We start from the raw sequence: 17,632 nt of genomic DNA on the forward strand, positions 1-17,632 counted from the left end.
CTGTTGGTGGGAATGCAAGCTGGTGCAGCCACTCTGGAAAACAGCATGGAGGTTCCTCAAAATGTTGAAAATAGAACTGCCCTATGACCCAGCAATTGCACTATTGGGTATTTACCCTAAGGATACAAACGTAGTGATCCAAAGGGGCACATGCACCCGAATGTTTATAGCAGCAATGTCCACAATAGCCAAACTATGGAAAGAACCTAGATGTCCATCAACAGATGAATGGATCAAGAAGATGTGGTATATATACACAATGGAATACTATGCAGCCATCAAAAGAAATGAAATCTTGCCATTTGCGACAACATGGATGGAACTAGAGCGTATCATGCTTAGCGAAATAAGTCAAGCAGAGAAAGACAACTATCATATGATCTCCCTGATATGAGGAAGTGGTGATGCAACATGGGGGCTTAAGTGGGTAGGAGAAGAATAAATGAAACAAGATGGGATTGGGAGGGAGACAAACCATAAGTGACTTTTAATCTCACAAAACAAACTGAGGGTTGCTGGGGGGAGGGGGTTTGGGAGAAGGGGGTGGGATTATGGACATTGGGGAGGGTATGTGCTTTGGTGAGTGCTGTGAAGTGTGTAAACCTGGTGATTCACAGACCTGTACCCCTGGGGATAGAGTATTATGCCTCCATCAGAAAGGATGAATACCCAACTTTTGTAGCAACATGGACGGGACTGGAAGAGATTATGCTGAGTGAAATAAGTCAAGCAGAGAGAGTCAATTATCATATGGTTTCACTTATTTGTGGAGCATAACAAATAGCATGGAGGACATGGGGACTTAGAGTGGAGAAGGGAGTTGGGGGAAATTGGAAGGGGAGGTGAACCATGAGAGACTATGGACTCTGAAAAACAATCTGAGGGTTTTGAAGGGACGGGGGGTGGGAGGTTGGGGTACCAGGTGGTGGGTATTATAGAGGGCACGGATTGCATGGAGCACGGGGTGTGGTGCAAAAATAATGAATACTGTTATGCTGGAAATAAAAAAAAAAAAAGAATGAGAAAAACCGAATGGATAAGGAAGATGTGGTCCATATACACTATTGAGTATTACGCCTCCATCATAGGATGAATACCCAACTTTTGTAGCAACATGGCTGGGACTGGAAGAGATTATGCTGAGTGAAATAAGTCAAGCAGAGTCAATTATCATATGGTCTCACTTATTTGTGGAGCATAATAATAATAGCATGGAGGACAAGGGGAGTTAGAGAGGAGAAGGGAGTTGAAGGAAATTGGAAGGGGAGGTGAACCATGAGAGACTATGGACTCTGAAAAACAATCTGAGGGTTTTGAAGAGGCAGAGGGCGGGGGTGAGAGGTTGGGGGAACAAGGTGATGGGTATTAGAGAGGGCACTACTGAGTAATTACCCAAAATACAAATGGAGTGATCTCAAGGGGCACTTGCACCCCAAAATGTATAGCAGCAATGCCACAAGAACCCAAGTATGCAAAGAGCCCAGATGTCCATCGACAGATGAGTGGATATATATGGATATATATACTATTGAGTATTGTGCAGCCATCAAAAAATGAAAAATTGCTATTTCCAATGACATGGATGGAAGAAGAGGGTATTATGCTAAGTGAAATAAGTCTATCAGAGAAGGACAATTATCCTATGATCTCACTGATATGTGGAATTTAAGAAACAAGACAGAGGATCATAGGGGAAGTGAGGAAAAAATGGAAGCAAGATAAAACTAGAGAGGGAGTCAAAGCATAAGAGCCACTTAATCTCAGGAAACAAACTGAGGGTTTCTGAAGGGGAGGAGTGTTGGGAAACGGGGTAGCTGGCAATGGGCATGGGGAGGGTATTGCTGTGGTGAGCACTGTCTGCTCTGTAAAACAGAAGATCACAAACCTGCACCCATAAAACAAATAACACATTATATGATCATTATTTAAAAAGTGAAAGAAAAGCATTTAGAATACAAATGTAAACTAAGTAAAAGTAAATAAATAAAATAAATAAATAATCTCACTGATATGAAAGCAAGCAAGCAAACAAGAGATTAAGCAATCTAGAATCACCACACTCCAATTTCAAGCTAGAATACAAAGCTGTTGTCATCAAAACAGCATGGGACTGGCATTAAAACAGACACACAGGTCAATGGAACACAACAGAAAGCTTGGAAACTGATTATCATAGTACTCTTAGCAAAGTCTTCATTCGTGTATTAAGGGGATATTTAAACTTAGTTCTGATAGAATTATTAACTCTGAATGGGAATTAATAATGATGTCCTGCTCCAACGTTTGCTTCCAATAAATGCATTTTTAAACATGCTCCTTTAGATAAATATGTATTATAAAAGAAGCGTTGTTTAGAATCCACACTTTTAGGAAAAATTAAATTCACTTTAAAACCTACCACAAAAAAGGAAGCATAGATATCCATCATCACAAATGAGAACATCACAAAAGATCACAATCAGACACAATCTGGTGTCTGACTGTAGAATAGAATACTACTCACATAGTTCTGCCCAACTGTTCAACCTTTTGAAAGCTACAGATCTAGCTACTCATTTTCAAAAAAACACAGTTGTCAGAGAAAAGTCATAACAAAGAGTATGAAGATGTCACCAATGAAATCCACACTGCATATATTTTGACAGGAAAAATATTTTCTCAACAAATAAACTGTAAGACCAGAAAGAAGGAAGGAAGGAAGGAAGGAAGGAAGGAAGGAAGGAAGGAAGGGAGGGAGGGAGGGAACAGAGAAAGAAAAGAAAAGAACCTCAGAAAGTGACCCACACATGTAGGGTCTTAACTTATGACACAGCACCAGAAAACACACAATGAATGGGGAAAGGACTGTCTCTTCAGTGAATGGTACTGGGGAAACTGGACACTAAATGCAGAAGAATGTGATGGGATCACTGTATTACATGAACATACAACTCATGAATGGATGAATGACTTGAACATAAGAACTGCATCCATAAAACTCTAAGAAGAAAAAAAACAGGTAGTAAGTTTCTCCATATTGGTTTTGGGGAAGAGCCTTTTACATCAGACACCAAAAGCAAAGGCAGCAAAAGCAAAAATAAACAAGTGGAAGTACATTAAACTGAAATTTCTGCATGACAAAAGAAACCATCAGACCTTTAAAAGGCAACCTCCCCAATGAGAAAAAATATCTGCACATCCTACGTGTGAGAAGAGGTTAACATCCAAAATACAAAAACACCCCCTTCAAATCCAAACAAAAACTGAATAAAAACTGGGGAGAATATGTGAATAGATACTTTCCAAAGATGGCATCCAGGTGACCAACAGACACAGAGAAAGCTGTTCAACATCACTAATTGCCCTCAGGGAAACAGAAGTCAAAACCCCCATCAGCTATCACCTCACAACTCTAGGAATGGCAATCATCCCAGAGACAGACACCTGGTGCTGTCAAGGGTGTGTACAGAAGGGGACTCTGCATAGTGTCGGTGGGAATGGAAATAGGTGCAGCCACTGTGACAAATGCTGTGGAGGTTCTGGAAAATATTAATACAGCTATGGCATGACCTGATAATTGCTCTACTGAGTATTTGCTTGGAAAACACAAAAGCACTCTCTCCAAAAGAGAGAGACACTACCATGTTCACGGCAGCATTATTCACATAACCAGACATGGAAACATCGACCTTGGGAGCCTTATGCTAAGTCACTCAGACACAGAAAGACACACACCAGAGGCTCTCGGGGACACTCCACATGGAATCCAAAAAATACTGAATGCATGCATACCGAGAACAGATTGGTGGTTGCCAGATTCAGGGAAGGGGGAAAACGGTAAAGGTAGTTCAATCTGCCATGTTTGAGTGATAAAACCCGCAAGTCATGGAATGCCCTGTGCAGCATGGAGACGAAATCTAACCCTGCAGGATGGGTACAGGCTCCCCCACTACTTGAAAGTACAGTGTTCCTAGGAAACCTTTCACAGCAGAAGTGGCATAAACAAAACAAGGAATTGCTTCATTTCTACAGAAAAATGAGTGAGCACGCTCAGAAACCAAAAGTTCCTTCTCTTTGGCTCTTCTTAGGCCTCAGGACACAGTATCCTAATGGAAGCCCAAGATAAATGGAGATAAAGCATAGCAAATACTTGCAGACACAATTGAAAGCGCTGGTGGCTAGACACAAAGAGCAGTGTCCAGGAAGGAGCTGGTTGGGGTTCCCCACAAAACAGATGCTGAATGTAATGCCCATGTTTTGACTTTTTTCATAGGAGGGAAATCCTCTTCAGATTTCTTCTGCTACTGAGGCTGGGTAATAACGTAGGTCTCTCCAAAAAGCCAGGTGACTTACCATGAACTTTGAGAAAAGTGGGGGAGATTTGTATTTGAAAGCCTAGCTAAAAAGATCCAACAGTACCTTGAAAAGATTATCCACCATGACCAAGTCAGTAAGAGAAAAGAGAAGAACACATGGTCCTCTCAAATAATGCAGCAAAAGCATTTGACAAAACACATTACCTGTTCCTAATTAAAACTCTTCAAAGTATAGGGATAGAGGGAACATTCCTCAACCTCATAAAATCTATGTGTGAAAAACACACAGCGAATATCATTTTCAATGGGGAAAAGCTAACAGCCTTACCTTTGAGATCAGGAACATGACAAGGATGCCCACTCTTGCCACTGTTATTCAACATAGTACCAGAAGTCCAAGCAACAGCAATCAGACAACAAAAAGAAATAAAAGGTATCAAACTGGCAAAGAAGAACTCAAACTCCCTCCACAGATGACATGATACTTCATATGGAAAACCCAAAAGACTCTAGCCCCAAACTACTAGAACTCATACAGCAGTTCAGTAATGTGACAGGATACAGAATCAATGCACAGAAGTCAGTTGCTTTCTTATATGCTAACAATGAAAATATAGAAAGAGAAATTAGAGAATTGATTCCATTTACTATAACACCAAGAACCATAAGATAACTTGGAATAAACCTAACCAAGGAGGTAAAGGATCTGCACTTGAAGAACTAAAGAACATCCATGAAAGAAATTGAAGAAGACACAAAATGATGGAAAAGCGTTCCATGCTCATGGATCAGAATAAACATGGTGAAAATGTCTATGCTGCCCAGAGCAATCTACACTTTCAATGCCATCCCGGTCAAAATACCATTGACATTTTTCATGGAGCTGAAACAAACAATCCTAAAATTGATATGGACCCAGAAAAGACCCCAAATCACCAGAGGAATGTTGAAAAAGAAAACCAAAGCTGGGGATAACACATTGCCAACCTCAAGCTCTATTACAAAGCTGTGATCATCAAGACAGTATGGTACTGGCACAAAAACAACACATAGATCAATGGAACAGAATAGAGCATCCAGAAATAGACCATCAACTCTATGGTCAACTAACCTTTAGCAAGGCAGGAAAGAATAGTCAATGGAAAAAGAAAAAAACAGTCTCTTCACTAAGTGGTGCTGGGAAAATTGGACAGCCACATGAAGAAAAATGAAACTGGACCATTCTCTGACTCCATACACAAAGATAAACCCAAAATGGATAACAGACCTCAACACGAGACAGGAATCCATCAAAATCCTAGAGGAGAACATATGCAGTCACCTCTATGACCTCAGCCACAGCAACTTCTTGCTAGACATGCCTTCAAAAGCAAGGGAAACAGAGGCAAAAATGAGCTATTGGAACTTCCTCAAGATAAAAGCTTTTGCACAGCAGAGGAAACAGTCAACAAAACAAAGAGGCAGCTCACAGAATGGGAGAAGATATTTGCAAATGACATTACAAATAAAGGGCTGGTATCCAAGATCTCTATAGAACTTCTCAAACTCAACACACAAAACAGATAATCATGTCAAAAAATGGGCAGAAGACATGAACAGACACTTATCCAATGAAGACATACAAATGGCTAACAGACACATGAAAAAATGATCATCGTCACTAGCCATCAGGGAGATTCAAATTAAAACTACATTGAGATACCACCTTACACCAGTTAGAATGGCCAAAATGAACAAGACAGTAAACAACATGTGTTAGAGAGGATGTGGGGAAAGAGGAACCCTCTTACACTGTTGGTGGAAATGCAAGTTGGTGCAGCCACTTTGGAAAAGTGTGGAGATTCCTTAAGAAATTAAAAATAGAGCTTCCCTATGACCCTGCAATTGCATCACTGGGTATTTACCCCAAAGATACAGATGTAGTGAAAAGAAGGGTCATCTGTACCCCAATGTACATAGCAGCAATGGCCATGGTCACCAAACTGTGGAAAGAGCCAAAATGCCTTTCAATAGATGAATGGATAAAGAAGATATGGTCCATATATACAATGGAGTATTGTGCCTCCATTAGAAAAGATGAATACCCAACTTTTGTATCAACATGGACGGGACTGGAGGAGATTATGCTGAGTGAAATAAGCCAAGCAGAGAGAGTCAATTATCATATGGCTTCACTTACTTGTGGAGCATAAGGAATAACATGGAGGACATTAGGAGAAGGAAAGGAAAAGTGAATTGGGGAGAAACAGAGGGGAGATGAACCATGAGAGACTGTGGACTCTGAGAAACGAACTGAGGGTTTTGGAGAGGAAGGGAGTGGGGGTTGGGTGAGCTTAGTGGTGGGTCTTAAAGAGGGCATGGATTGCCTGGAGCACTGGGTGTGGAGTATAAACAATGAATCTTGGAATACTGAAAAAATAAAAATAAATTTAAAAAAGGAAAGAAAGATCTTGATGAGTCCCAAAAATTCATTTTCGCTTTTGTTTCCTTTGCCTTTGGAGACATATCTTAAAAGAAGCTGCTGTGGCCAATATCAAAGAGGTTACTACCTATGTTCTCCTCTATGATTCTGATGGATTCCTGACTCACATTGAGGCCTTTTATCCATTTCGAGTTTATCTTTGTGTATGGTGTAAGAGAATGGTCAAGTTTCATTCTTCTACACATAGCTGTCCAATCTTCCCAGCACCATTTATATAAAGCTTCTGCACAGCAAAGGAAGCAGTCAACAAAACAAAGAGGCAACTCATGGAAAGGGAGAAGATATTCGCAAATAACAGTAAAGACAAAAGGCTGATATCCAGGATCTATAAAGAACTCCTCAAAGTCAACACACACAAAACAAATAATCATGTCAAAAAATGGGCAGAAGACATGAACAGACACTTCTCCAGTGAAGACATACAAATGGCTAACAGACACATGAAAAAATGATCATTGTCACTAGCCATCAGGGAGATTCAAATTAAAACCACATTGAGAAACCACCTCCCACCAGTTAGAATGGCCAAGATTAGCAAGACAGGAAACAACGTGTGTTGGAGAGGATGTGGAGAAAGGGGAACCCTCTTACACTGTTGGTGGGAATGCAAGTTGGTGCAGCCAATTTGGAGAACAATGTGGAGATTCCTTAAGAAATTAAATGTAGAGCTACACTATGACCTTGCAATTGCACCACTGGGTATTAACCACAAAGATAGATGTAGTGAAAAGAAGGGCCATCTGTACCCCAATGTTCATAGCAGCAATGGCCATGGTCACCAAACTGCAGAGAACCAAGATGCCCTTCAACGGACAAATGGATAAGGAAGATGTGGTCCATATATACCATGGAATATTATGCCTCCATCAGAAAGGATGAATACCCAACTTTTGTATCAACATGGATGGGACGGGAGGAGCTTATGCTGAATGAAATAAGTCAAGCAGAGAGAGTCAATTATCATATGGTTTCACTTACTTGTGGAGCATAACAAATAACACGGAGGACATGGGGAGATGGAGAGGAGAAGGGAGTTGGGGGAACTGGAGGGGGAGACAAACCATGAGAGACTATGGACTCTGAAAAACAATCCGAGGGTTTTAAAGGGGTGGGGGTGGGAGGTTGGGGGAACCTGGTAGTGGGTATCATGAAGGGCACATATTGCATGAAGCACTGGGTGTGGTACATAAACAATTAATTCTGATACACTGAAAAGAAATTTTAAAAAATAAGTAAATTTAAAAAAAAAAAGAAGAAGAAGAAAGAAAGAGAGAAAGTGAGAAATTTGCTGAGGGGGTAGATGTTCAGAATTCTTCCAGACACAAACATCAGCAGGTCCACTGAGAAAGGCACCTTCCTCAGCAGATGGAACACAGACTACATTCTTCCCCCAGAAACCTCCTCCTTTGCCTCACTCAGGACAACCCAGGGAGCTAGGAGGTTACCTCAATTCCTCCTTTCTCCCAGCTGCATGTGGGCTGCTTCCCACCAGCCCCCTGATGAGATGAGGGCCTGAGAACCCAACAGGAAGCAAGTTTCCTATCATATCTGCAGCAGGAGGGCTGGCTGGGGAGCAGGGCCCCGTCCCTGGAGCAAGCTGACCTGTGCGTCTAGACCGAAGTCCACCACCATGGCTCACAGTCTCCCAGCTCTGATCTGACTCCCCTGCCAGGCCCACACCTGCTGCCACGGTGACTCCCAACACCCGGAGATGGCTTCCCTCCCCAGCTCAGTGCTGCTCACAGAGAGGCCAACTCCAGCCTTAGAAACATGTTTCATGTTAGCTCTGGAATTCCCTGGATCTGTGCACACTGGCGTACACAGGTGTCCCTCACAGATCATTCCTCCAGTGACCTAGGATTTTGAGCCACCTTCAAGCTGCCCTTCAAAAGGCAGGAATTGGTCCATTTAGGCAGGCCAGCCAGTGACTCTGTGTGCAGGATACCTGGACCACATATTTCCCTGAACACCAATGCTTCCAAGTTCAGGCTTCAAACCCTCACTCGCTGGGCATGGAAAACCATGTCAGCATGAACACAGCTCTTTCAAATCTCTAGTCTCCCGTTCCTTCAAATCAGAAGCCAATCTCCAGGCACCACTCCATTTTCCCTTCAGGAATTAAGGAAAAGGATAGAATAAAGGACTCTGTGTGCACAGCTCACTTCTATCCAAATAGAACTCCATGTTCTCATCCGGGCTGCCCTACACTGCCCATACTAATGAGAGGGGCCACAAGTTCAGTCCTCATATATGTATCTGCCCTTGTGTTTTTCCTTTTGGTATTTGGATCTCGAAGTCAATGTCTATATTGCTTGCTTAAAATAACAAGAATAATGATGATGTGGTCATGTAAAGGTCGGGGTCTCCACAGCCAGACAACATGGCTCTGGTTCAGATAAGGATGAAGACACAATCTCTTTACAGGAACCAAAGCCCAGACCCTCAGGGATCCTGACACGCCTCACAGGCGATGGGTTCCTTTGCTCCGTGGAGTTGTCCGAGTGCAAAGGATGCTGGCGCCCTCCAGAATTCACTGTTTTCTTCATAAATTCCCCAGTTCTAGTCACAAGGGTCAGGTTTCAGAGCCCAGAAGGGGCCACCAGGTGAGAAGCCACCCCCCCCCCAGGAAGGGTATATTTTCTCTGGGAGCACAACGAGCTGCTCCCGAGCTACTACTCAATAACCTACACTCCTCCATTTCTCCCACTCACAAAGGGCACTGTGCCCTGTTACAGCTCTGAGGCTGTACTTTACCAATTTTTTAAAATTTTTATTTATTTATTTTTATTTCTTTTCAGTGAACCTGCTCTGAGATCTGAATCTTTCATTGCAGCTTTCTGAGGACTCCCTGTGCAATACCATAGCCTATGACAGGGGCTTTTAAAACTATTACATCACAGAATAATACAGCCCATATTACCTTGTTTTTACTTGCTCTTCATTACACAAAACAGTTTCTGTGTAAAAAGACTTTCCATGGATGCTACATGCCAGCAACTTCTTAAGGAGGAAACAGAAACTTTGTGGGATAACTGACTTACCAGCATCAAGCAAGCAGTTCCAGAACTCACCCCAGGGCTCCTGATGTCCGCCAAGCCCCCTGAAGCCACCAGCATGCCTCTATACAGGAGAATTCCCAAAGACTCTCCTTCTGACTCCACCACCAAGGAAACTGCAGAGAAAATACAGCATGTCAAAATATCTAGACAATACACTGAGTCAAGCTAGAAAGTCAAGCTTAACTTTTAAACGGTAAATGTCTACTTTAAATTGTTTTGAATCTTCCCTTGATCCTAATTGTAACTCTTTTGATGAAAAGACTAATCAATTATGAAACTTCGCCTTTGAAAAATGAAATTATCAAAGTCTGCATCTGACCACAAAAAGCTCCCTCACTCTAGATGCCGGCCATTCCACCACAGCCTAGGACCCACAGAATCAACACTGTTAGATGAAGGAATGCATTCTAGGTTCCAAACACATACCAAGTCCATCTCATCTTCCCTTTCGAATCCAAGGGATTGCCTGGGAAAGAGATGTTCCAAATACCTTCCTAAGCCAGAAATAAACAGAGACAATGAGATCCCCTGCCAGGTGCTCCCTGCAGGGAAACTCAGGACCCCTGGCAACCCCCTAGATTGCTGACAGCTGCTTTAGCACGACTTTGTGGCTCTACTGGAGACAAAAGAAAAGCCCAGGATGTTTGGGGTGAAAGAGACCTTCTACCTCCCCTCCTGACATGAATGGGGCATTGCACCCAACGTACCTGCTGCCTTCTTGGAGCACTGACGTCCTGAGACAAGCTGCATGACGGACTCAGATGCTGATTTCAAAACTTCGGGGCTCATGGAGCCAGAGTGGAGAAGTGTTGTCAGGTGCAGATAAGCAGGCACCTCTGACCTAAGGCTTGCACACCTGCTCCAATTCCTGGGAGAAGGGGAAACACACGCTTGTTTCTTAAGTAGTAATTAGCTTTGTTCTAAATTCAACCAAAGCCATTGTCCTTTTTGGAGAAGCAAAGTTACTCTACCAGAAAACACTCAACTCAATGGTTCCTTATGCAACTTGAGTAGGGTCTGGTCTGCACCCCACCCCCACCCCCAGGCTCGAGACCTGCACTGGGAGGCTGCACATGCATCATCCTGAGAGCTCATTACCAACAGACTTGGGGACACAGAGCACAATGATGAAGCTTGGGGATGGTTCTGGGGCTTCTTATAGCCACACCTGTGCCTGGGGGAAGAGGAACCTGGAAGACCCTCCCAGAGGATCTTGACAGTCCATTGCCACCAACCCCCACGGACAGGAAGCACAATGCTGAAGCTGGGGGATGGCTTGGGACTTGTTACTGTCATACCTGTGCCTTGGGGGGCAGGAATCCGGAGGACCCTCCTGCCCCACCCTGACAGCCCATTACCACCACCCCCAGGGGACATGGGAAACAATGCTGAAGCTCTGGGGCTTGTTAGCGCCACACCTGTGCCTGAGGGAACAGGAAACACCGTGCTGAACTCGGGGTGCTGCTCAAGGTCCATTACTTGCACTGTGCCAGGGAACGGGACACCCCCGAAGCTGGGGACAGTGGGCTGTCTTTACATGCACTCTTCCTGGGGAACACAGGAAACCCTGAAATGTCCACAACCCATCCCACAAAAGCTTGGGTAAGGGGGCGCCCTGGACTTCACAGATGGGGAATGTGGCCAGTTGATGTGTATCGGGCAGAAGAAACTTTCAAGGGAAAAAGAAAACTCATCTGAGTTCGCACAGTGAACTCACTTGATATGCCCTTCGAGGACCCTGCCTCCCACTCAGGGCGCACACTATCCCCAGACCCCACCCCACCACACAGCCCGCACTCACGGGCCCAAGGTCTCTCAGAGCTCGCCTTCGCCTGTCCTGCCTCTCCCTCTTCTGCAGCCCTGCGAAGCTCCAGATCCGCCCACAGAGAGGTAGCTCCACCCCCCACAAGGTAATTGGTCGAGGAGGGTGGTGCCCCGAGCCCATTGGATGCCGCGCCTGCCTGTACCCAGCCGCCCTTACACCTGCCTCCTTGTGACTGCAGGTGGTCCCCAACAGGCCTCCTTGACCCAACACCTGGCTCTGTGCTGCAGGCACTGGCAGGTCATGGGCAGGGCCCCTCAGACTAGCCGGCCCCTTCTGTGGACCCCTGTGACTGCAGACCACCCATAAAGCACTGCCCCTTCCCTTCCGGCTATGGCCCTGTCTGCGGAGCTATTCCTGGCTCCCAGCAAGTTCAGCTGCTCTCAGACCCTCCAGGACTTGGGCTTTGGGGAATGCAGTGGTTTCCCCCATTTCCAAGGCAGTTTTAAGACCCAAAAAATAATGCTCTAAGCATGAGGAGCTTCACGTTCTGGCCTCACCCATGGAGTGGAGAGTGCTTCTCAGACCTTCCGAGCGTCCTTCTAAGATACCCATTTGTGCTGAAAAATACACACATATGCTTGGCTCTGCAGGGAAGCTCCAGGATGAACAAGAACAATGTCCTTCTGCGCTGTTGGAGGTGTGAACAGGAACGTTGGTTTTTCACTTAGAAAAAAACATATTGTTATTGTCAACACTAAAGGAACAAACTCTTTTAAACATTTTAGAGAGAAAGGAAGAGAGATTTATTTATACCCAAATCAGGACAGCTGCCTGGGAGACACAATCTTCACAAGGAAGGGAGTGCTCCAGGGGAGGAACATTTGGGGCAGGTTTATATATTCGTTCTGTTTTGTTATACATGCAGAGTTACACATCATCATGAGAAAGAACATTCTAGAAAGTTACAGACATTTTCTTATGTTTTCAGTATGTGCATGGCTGTATGACTTTAATCTTATGGGAGTGGGGGAGTTTCTTTTATTTTTTGTTTCTTCTCTTCATGTTTGCAATGGCATTTTTTTATTATCTTTTTCTTCTGGAAGCAGATATACAACATGGGCTTGGGGCAGAGATAGGGCCCATGCTCTGAGGTTTTGCCCAGTCATTTTAAGCTTGGTAAAATGTTAAAGGATAGCTTTCTTGTTAGCCCAGGATCCAGCTTGTGGATGGTAATAGATAAAAATTTCTATTATAATTCTAATTACTACCAAAGGGAAGAACTTGAGACAAAAGCACCTTTAACAATAGTACCAAGAAATCAAAATGATGCCTACATAAGGTTACCTGTTCCATGGTCAACACAGGTAACAGAGGTGTTCACAGGTGGGCTCCTTCCCTTCTCCTGCCCACACCTCTGAAGCACACAGATAAGTTGAAGTCAGAATTTAGAACCTCCCAACATCCTAGAGATGTCTGGCACCATTCCCTTACACTACAGAATAAAACAGAGTAGCTCATTGTCTCAACACTAATTTAAACATGAAGTCCCCCTAAAGCTTGGATACACTTAGTTCTTTCCCTGCAGATTTTAACTAATGTAAGTCATTGTCATACCATATAAACACTACAATGGTTGGCAAGTAAGTAATCATTGGTAAGAGAGTATTTTAGTAATGTTTATAATCATCATCTCACTTTGTAGAAGAAGGCTGAGCTGAGTGTTTTAAAATATTATTTCAGACCTGTCTTTTTTTAAGATTTTATTTATTTGCTAGAGAGAATGAGACAGTGAGAGAGGGAACACAAGCAGGGAGAGAGGGAGAAACAGGGCCCCCACCAAGCAAGGAGCCTGACACAGGGCTCAATTTCAGGACCTTGGAATCATGACCTGAGCTGAAGGTAGATGGCTTAACGACTGAGATGCCCCTATTTCAGACCTGTCTTACAGCAGACTCTGAATATACCAGACCCTGAATCAATTTTAGAAAGATAGATCTTTCACTAATTTTAATATCAATTTAATTGTTAATATATCAATTTAATATCATTATAATATAATATATATTATACATAACATATATAATATAATATCTTTTATAATGTCTCTATTCCTAGGAATCATTGAGTGCCTTACTCAGAGGTCCTCCACTGAGATAATTCTCTTAATGATCATGCAGGACAGAGGTTTAAAGACCAACAAAATATGCTCCACTTGGCCACACAACAATAAAATCCTGAAAACCTGACATGCTTCCTGATCCAGAAGACCAGAGATAAGAGGGAAATAGTACCACGTATGGAATAACAAGGGATTTGGAGTCAGTTTGGGGATCCCACTTAGGTTTCTGACCCTAAAATCCTCTGTAACTTGAATCATCTCTGAGCCCCCGTATAAGCATCTATAAAATGTGACTGATAATATCTACATCCAAGTTTGGAGGTTTAAGAGGGAGAATTCCACAAAGAGCCAGTGTAATGACTCTCAAGAGGAGGTGCTCAGGAAGCCATGATGACTATTTCAGTCTATTTCTTTTCCAGAAGAAAGAACACATGTTGAATCTGTATTTCTAATAGAGGACTCCCAAGATGATTTCCAACCCTTAAGGAGGGCCAAGAACCAGCTATCATGTCATATTTCACTCAGAAAGCATGCTGTTGGACTGGTGAGGACAATACAATAGCACTGTCATCACTAGGGCTGTGCAGCTTCCCATTTCCATACAGCCATGTTGTTCCTCTTAGCTCAGGGCCACCAGAAAGGGCAGCTCTGAGAGGACCACAGGCCAAGGCTGCCAGGTGTGGCTGAGGCAGGCAGAACTCTGACTTAAGGCTCAACTCCTGTCTGGTTAATTACACTGCTCTTCACAGACAGAGTGGGATCGTCTGCAAACTCTGATGTAGAAAAGGTTGAGAATTTCCCTAGTGATTCCCGCTCTGACCCACACGATATGTAGCAAAGTTACATTTAACTTTTAAACATTGAGGGACTTCTTGGTTTTCTTTTCATTATGCCTATGATTCAATTCCCCTGTGGTCTAAGAATATAATCCAGTTAATTTCAGGCTTTTAAAATGTGTAGACTTTATTCATAACATTTATTTGTGTAAATAGCCTAGGACCACTGTAAAATAATGTATTCAGCACTTACTATGTAATGTTCCACATATGTCAATTACATCACATTAGTTACCAAAGTTTTGTCTCCTTTTTCTATCAGATATTGAGAAAGGTATATTAAAATCTTCAAATGAGGGGCCCCTGGGTAGCTCAGGGGGTTAAGCCCCTGCCTTCGGCTCAGGTCATGATCTCAGGGTCCTGGGATCGAGCCCCACACACATTGGGCTCTCTACTCAGCAGGTAACATGCTTCCCCCTCTCCCTCTCTGCCTGCCTCTCTGCCTACCTGTAATTTCTGCCTGTCAAATAAATAAAGAAAATCTTTTTTTAAAAATCTTCAGACAGGGGGAGGAGTCAAGATGGCGGAGAAGTAGCAGGCTGAGATTACTTCAGCTAGCAGGAGATCAGCTAGATAGCTTATCTAAAGATTGCAAACAGTTGCAAATCCATTGGCAGATCAAAGAGAAGAAGAACAGCAATTCTGGAAACAGAAAAACAAACACTTTCTGAAAGGTAGGACTGGTGGAGGAGTGAATCCAAAGCGACAGGAAGATAGACCCCGGGGGGAGGGGCCGGTTCCTGGCAAGCAGCGGAGCAATGGAGGACAAAATCAGGACTTTTCAAAGTCTGTTCCGCTGAGGGACATCGCTCCAGAGGCTAAACCGGGGTGAAGCCCACACGGGGTCAGCATGGCCTCAGGTCCCGCTGGGTCACAGAAGGATTGGGGGTGTCTGAGTGTCACAGAGCTTGCGGGTATTGGAACGGGAAAACCAGCTACAGGGACAGAGCCGACAGTAAGATCACAGCTCGGGGTTACCTTGAACTGGTCGCAGGCTCCGTGAGCTCGGAGTGCGGTCGGAGGTCAGACACACAGGAGTAACTGGGCGCTGTTCTCTGAGGACACACTGAGGAGTGGAGCCCCGGGCTCTCGGCTCCTCTGGGCTGGAGACCAGGAGGCCGCCATTTGTATTCCCGTCCTCCAGAACTCTACAGAAAGGGTTCAGGGAACAAAAGCTCCGGAAAGCAAACCGGAGCAGATTACTCGGTAATTATAGCAGATTGCCCTGGTAAGGGCGGTGCAATTCCGCCTGGAGCAAAGACACTTGAGAATCACTACACCAGGCCCCTCCCTGAGAAGATCAACAAGAAATCAGCCAAGACCAAGTTCACCTACCAAGGAGTGTGGTTTCAATACCAAGTAGAGCAGCAGAATTCCAGAGGAGGAGAAAGCAAAGCACAGAACTCATGGCTTTCTCCCTGTGATTTTTTTAGTCTTGCAGTTAATTTAATTTATTTCTTTTTCATTTTTTTTTCCTCTACTTCTGCTAAAAATTTTTTTTAACTTTTACCCTTTTCTTTTTTAACATTTTTTAACTAGTTTATCTAATATATATATTTTTTAATTTTTATATTTTTCTTTATTCATTTTCTTTTAATTCTTTTCTTTTCTTATTTCTTTTTTTTGTTTCGTTCTTTTTGAACCTCCTTTTATGCCCTTGTCCCCCCTCACGATTTGGGATCTCTTCTGATTTGGTTAAAGCATATTTTCCTGGGGTTGTTGCCACCCTTTTAGTATTTTACTTGCTCCTTCATATACTCTTATCTGGACAAAATGACAAGGCGGAAAACTTCACCACAAAAAAAAAAGAACAAAAGGCAGTACCAAAGGCTAGGGACCTAATCAATACAGACATTGGTAATATGTCAGATCCAGAGTTCAGAATGACGATTCTCAAGGTTCTAGCCGGGCTCGAAAAAGGCATGAAAGATATTAGAGAAACCCTCTCGGGAGATATAAAAGCCCTTCCTGGAGAAATAAAAGAACTAAAATCTAACCAAGTTGAAATAAAAAAAGCAATTAATGAGGTGCAATCAAAAATGGAGGCTCTCACTGCTAAGATAAATGAAGCAGAGGAAAGAATTAGTGATATAGAAGACCAAATGACAGAGAATAAAGAAGCTGAGCAAAAGAGGGACAAACAGCTACTGGACCACGAGGGGAGAATTCGAGAGATAAGTGACACCATAAGATGAAACAACATTAGAATAACTGGGATTCCAGAAGAAGAAGAAAGAGAGAGGGGAGCAGAAGGTATACTGAAGAGAATTATTGGGGAGAATGTCCCCAATATGGCAAAGGGAATGAGCATCAAATTTCAGGAGGTACAGAGAACACCCCTCAAAATCAGTAAGAATAGGCCCACACCCCGTCACCTAATAGTAAAATTTACAAGTCTCAGTGACAAAGAGAAAATCCTGAAAGCAGCCCGGGAAAAGAAGTCTGTAACATACAATGGTAAAAATATTAGATTGGAAGTGGACTTATCCACAGAGACCTGGCAGGCCAGAAAGAGCTGACATGATATTTTCAGAGCACTAAATGAGAAAAACATGCAGCCAAGAATACTATATCCAGCTAGGCTATCATTGAAAATAGAAGGAGAGATTAAAAGCTTCCAGGACAAACAAAAACTGAAAGAATTTGCAAACACCAAACCATCTCTACAGGAAATTTTGAAAGGGGTCCTCTAAGCAAAGAGAGAGCCTACAAGTGGTAGATCAGAAAGGAACAGAGACCATATACAGTAACAGTCACCACACAGGCAATACAATGGCACTAAATTCCTATCTGTCAATAGTTACCCTGAATGTGAATGGGCTAAATGCCTCAATCAAAAGACACAGGGTATCAGAATGGATAAAGACACAAAACCCATCTATATGTTGCCTACAGGAAACTCATTTTAAGCCCGAAGACACCTCTGGATTTAAAGTGAGGGGGTGGAAAAGAATTTACCATGCTAATGGACATCAGAAGAATGCAGGAGTGGCAATCCTTATATCAGATCAATTAGATTTTAAGCCAAAGACTATAATAAGAGATAAGAAAGGACACTATGTCATACTCAAAGGGT

General features: G+C 43.3%; 1 long non-coding RNA gene across 1 annotated transcript; it reads right to left on the reverse strand.

The window, feature by feature from the left end:
- Positions 1-9,859: 9,859 nt before the first annotated feature.
- Positions 9,860-12,225, reverse strand: LOC116569152. Its single transcript, XR_004276883.1, has 3 exons — positions 12,159-12,225; positions 10,544-10,704; positions 9,860-9,949 (listed from the first exon to the last, which is right to left on the reverse strand). It is a non-coding gene; the product is annotated as an uncharacterized LOC116569152 (long non-coding RNA).
- Between the last annotated feature and the right edge of the window lie 5,407 nt (positions 12,226-17,632).

The sequence above is a fragment of the Mustela erminea genome, chromosome 11 (genome assembly GCF_009829155.1).
Source record: "Mustela erminea isolate mMusErm1 chromosome 11, mMusErm1.Pri, whole genome shotgun sequence".
In the NCBI taxonomy this organism is placed as follows: Eukaryota; Metazoa; Chordata; class Mammalia; order Carnivora; family Mustelidae; genus Mustela; species Mustela erminea.